This window comes from Micromys minutus, assembly GCF_963924665.1.
Source record: "Micromys minutus genome assembly, chromosome: 10".
NCBI lineage: Eukaryota > Metazoa > Chordata > Mammalia > Rodentia > Muridae > Micromys > Micromys minutus.
The window spans coordinates 2175625-2180492 of NC_137979.1; the positions used below are offsets into that span (position 1 = coordinate 2175625).

At 45.3% G+C, this 4868-nt stretch overlaps 1 pseudogene across 1 annotated transcript; it reads left to right on the forward strand.

The window, feature by feature from the left end:
• The first annotated feature begins 1378 nt into the window (after window positions 1-1378).
• Window positions 1379-4445, forward strand: LOC308426265 (prohibitin 1-like; annotated as a pseudogene). The gene is made up of 2 exons: window positions 1379-1403; window positions 3722-4445. The product of its transcript is annotated as a prohibitin 1-like (transcript).
• The last annotated feature ends 423 nt before the right edge of the window (window positions 4446-4868 follow it).

A 4868-nucleotide genomic window follows, 5' to 3' on the forward strand; every position in this document is an offset into this window, starting at 1 on the left:
GATGGTTCTATTTCTGCTCAGGCTTATTCCATGTCTGGGTTGTCTTCTCAGAAACTAGTGAATAGTAGGGATTTTGTCAATATTTGCTGAATGTGTTAGTCATCTTTCCATCACTATAATGAGATTCCTGAAGTAATCAAGTTATAAAGAAAAAAGGTTTCTAGTATCTTAGAATTTTGACATTCCCATCTGTGATGGTTTTTGTATATGTCCAGCCCAGAGAGTGGTGCTATTTGGAGGTATGGCCTTGTTGGAGTAGGTGTGTCACTGTGGACGTGGGCTTTAAGACCCTCCTCCTAGCTGTCTGGAAGTCAGTCTTCTCCTAGCATTCTTCAGATGAAGATGTAGAATACTCAACTCCTGCACCATGTCTGCCTGGATGCTGCCATGTTCCTGCCTTGAGGATAATTGGCTGAACCATTGAACCTGTAAGCCAGCCCCAATTAAATGTCCTTTATAAGACTTGCCTTGGTCATGGTATCTGTTCACAGCAGTTAAGACCTAATTAAGACACTGTCCATGATGAATTAATGCTATTGTATTAAGCCTGTAAGGAGGATTGTAGGTACCAGAGAGATCAAGGACACCAAAATAGCATGATCCACAGAAAAACTTAAGCAGAGCTCATAGGGAGGTGCTCACATGGATTGAAGCAACAATCACAGTCTGCTTGGGTCTGCCCTAGGTCCTCTGCATATATCTTATGGTTTAGCTTGGAGTTTTTTGTGAGATTCCTAACAGTGGGAATGGGGGTGCCTCTTACTCTTTGGCCTGCTCTTGGACCCTTTTCCTCCTACTGGATTACCTTATCCAGACTTGACGTGAGGGTTTATGCTTAGTCTTATTGAATAAAGTTATACTGTGTTTGGTTGCTATCCCTGGGAAGCCTGCTCTTTCCTGAAGAGAAACTGGGGAGGAGTGGATCTCAGAAGGGGGACAAGGGGGAACTAGGATGAATAGAAGGAGAGGAGGCTGGGGTGTGGATGTATTATGTGAGAGAATATGTTTTTTTTTAAAGAATTTTTTAATGGCATCCTTGTCAAAGAAACTGAAGCCACCAACCTAGCTGAAACTCAGGAGGAGAGTTTATAATTACACTGTTCAACTTCAAATGTCTTGGTATTATTCCAAAGCTAAGACCAGAGGTAATATCTTCAAGATTAACTATGTGAAAGATTCCCAGTATAAGGAAGAAAACCGCCTAAGAGCTGGAGAGAAGTTTCCCAGCCACTCCCCTATCTCACTCTCCCCTTCCTTCCTCTAACCCTTAAGCACCCTGAGCTCCTTTACATTTGGAGTCAGTATGTGAGGTGCCTCTGCCTCAAGCACACTTCCTGGTTCCTCACAGGCCTTATTCACATATTCATGCAATGACTCCATGTCGCTTTATGCTTATGGTGTTGGTATAAATTTAAAAGAAAAAAGAAAAAAGTCCAGACTCTTGTGGAACTTAAATTCTAGCCGGAGATGAAGACTAGAGTGAGACAGTTAAATGAGGTGGTGTGTTAGCTAGAAATCACTATAAGACAGACGGTGTATCCCAAAAGGGAGGGTTAAGGGGTCTGCCATGGCCGCTTCACCACACCCTGCACCTAGCCTAGTGGCTGGAAGATACACAATTAAACACTGATGCTTTATCATTAGCCAAGGAAATACAGGGCTGTTCGAGTAGGATGTCTCAGAGGCAGTGGCTGCTCCAACCCTGGACCGCTGGGTCAGGAACAAGGTAGATCCTGGCAGGCACTCAACCATCCCAATGCAATTAAACAGTATGCACTATAACCCAGTCTGAGTGTCTCTCGTTCCCTGGCATTTCTGAAATAAACAGACTTGCTTTGTTCCATTGCCAACAGGCAGAGCAATTTCTTTCCTTCCATTTAAAAGTTTCTTCCCTCGGCCTTTCTTTTGTCTGTGTCCCCTCAGTGCAATGTTAGATTATGTTGAGAAATTGCAATGTTTTTGGATTCCCCACTTGCTAATGCCCCTTGGTTGTTTGCAGGAACCTCACCCTGAGTTACACTTAGCAAAACTAGGTATGTTCTACTGCAGTCCTTCCTCTACCTTCCTTTGCAATCTCCTGAGCATAGTCAATTTGCTATGGGAAGGTACATAGCTACAAATCTAAGGAACAGAGACAGAGTATCCAGGTAACATTTGGGGAAAGGCACACTAGAGGAACAGAACTTAGTGTGTGTATGTGTGCATGTGTGTGTGCATGTGTGTGTACATGTGTGTATATGTGTGTGTGCATGTGTGTGCATGTGTGTGCGTGTGTGCTTATAGATAGATATAGATATAGATATGTGGGTTTATTAGAATGGCTTACAAGCTGAGGTCCAGCTAGTTCAACAATGCTTGTTCATCAATGGAAGGTCTAAGAATGCAGTAATTCTTCAGTCCCAGAGGCTGGTGTCTTGGTCAGTTCTGAAGGAGGCTCTGAGGCCAGTGACTTGCCAACTGGCTGAATTTGTGGGGGAAAAACAAAAGCTTCCTTTTTCCATGTTCTTTATATAAATTGTCACTGGAAGGTATGACTTAGATTAAAAGTGAATCTTCCTACCTCAAAAGATCTGGATTAAAAATGGATCTTCCCACTTAAATGATTTAATTAGAAAAAAAAAATCTCTCACAAGCTTGGGTTTTAGTTGATTCCAGATGTAGTCAAGTTGACAACCAAGTTTAGCAATCACACAACACAAAACTGACAAGCATAAAATGTCTTTATTTCCATTCTTAGAATAGTTATTCGTGATAAAATTTCAAACTGTTATTTGGCCTCCCTAGACCAGTTCTCTCAGCTGCAAATTGGGGTAAGTAATGGGGTTAGCATCGTAACACTTCAAAGATATCTGCACACTGTAAGGGCTTTGAAGCACCACGCTAATGGGACTGTTGTGCTATAGTTTAATGAGACACATGAAGAAGGTTTGTGAGCCCTCCCTCCCTAATGGACTCTTGGTACTTAATGGTGTCTGGGGCCAGAAACTCCCTTTCTTTGGTGTTATAGCCACTGATAAGTTGTCCATGATCCAGTAAATAACCTCCCACCTATGCTCAGGAAAGCCATCATAATTAAACAGCAGGTCACACACGCATACATATAGACACACAAAGTCATCAAAGTAGGATGTTGGCTCACTGAGGAAGGGTTTGAACAGCTAAGAGGAGATGAGGAGGGATAAAGGGAGCAGAATTTGTTACATCCGTGTGTACAATTGTCAAAAAGAAATAATGATTGAATGGTGTAGTTTCTAGCCATCACTTCTGAAGACTTGCAGAGCTCAGCCTCAAGTCTTGAAGTCCAGCTGCCAGCACCATCCACATAGTAGTATCTTAATCATTCAAGTCCCTTCTACCTCATGACTGTTTCCTGTCAGCACTAGCCAAACTTAGGGACCTTTTTCCCTTTAAGTCTCAGTCTGGAACCTAAGGCTCAGTGTGAGAGCACAAAGAGGGTATGACTGGGAAGTGCAAAGTCGTAAGGGCTCCATCCTAAGAACCCAAGAGACCCTAGTGAAGCCCCCCATCCTGCCCCAGGAAAGCACAGCAAAAGGTCAACCATCAGTGTACTCTCTGATCCCCGAATCAGCTAGTTACTGAGGCTTAAAAATAAGTGAGTTTTAGAAAGGAGCTGACTATGTGGAGGTCAGAGTGGAAACAGGTGTGAGTAGAAGCAACGGAAGGAGTCATGGCTGCCAAAGTGTCTGAGTCCTGGAATTAGCAGTTGCAGGAGGCCTGGTGAACTCTGCTTTATGTAGCGTGGATGCTGGACACAGAGCTGTCATGTTTGACTGATTCCGTGGAGTACGGGACACTGTGGTAGGAGAAGGGACTCACTTTCTCATCCCTTGGGTACAGAAACCAATTATCTCTGACTGCCGCTCTCGACCACGGAATGTACCGCTCATCACTGGTAGCAGAGACTTGCAGAACGTCAACATCACACTGCGCATCCTCTTCCGGCCGGTGGCCAACCAGCATTGGCGAGGACTACGGCGGTGCTACTGTCTATCACCACGGAGATCCTCAAGTCGGTGGTGGCTCGATTCGATGCTGGGGGATTAATTACCCAACCGAAAGCTGGTCTCCAGGCTAGCAGCAACATTTGGGCTCATCCTGGATGCCGTGTCCCTGACACATCTGACCTTCGGGAAGGAGTTCACAGAGGCAGTGGAAGCCAAACAGGTGGCTCAGCAGGAAGCAGAGAGAGCCAGATTTGTGGTGGGAAAGGCTGAGCGACAGAAGGCAGCCATCATCTCTGCTGAGGGTGACTCCAAGGCAGCCGAGCTGATCGCCAACTCGCTGGCCACAGCAGCCTGATTGAGCTGCGGAAGCTGGAGGCTGCTGAGGACATTGTATACCAGCCCCCCCCCCCCGGAACATCACCTACCTGCCAGCAGGGCAGTCTGGCAGGGCAGACCGTGCTCCTCCAGCTTCCCCAGTGAGGCCAACCAGGCCTCGGCCATTCTGGATGACGCCTTCCTTCTGCCCCACCCACCCCAGAAATCACTGTGAAATTGAATGATTGGCTTAAAGTGAAGGAAATAAAGGTAAAATCACTTCAGATCTCTAATAAAAAGGAGCTGACAAGTTCTTTGTTCCCCTTCAAGATCTTTGTTAGGAGAGAGAGTCTTTCGACCACACAAATGACCATGAACCTTAAAGCAGGAGATCATTAGAACAGACACAGCATAATGGCCACAGGCAGCTGCAATGGGACACTTAAAACCAAAGAACTAGCAGGAGTTCTGATTTGTGTGTTTCAGAGAAGCTGGGCGAGCTTTATATCATGTGACCAGAAGTAGGCACTAAGTAGGAACAGGCTTTAAAGTTACCTTGGTCTGAGGTAGAAGAAGCTGGACTTGCTT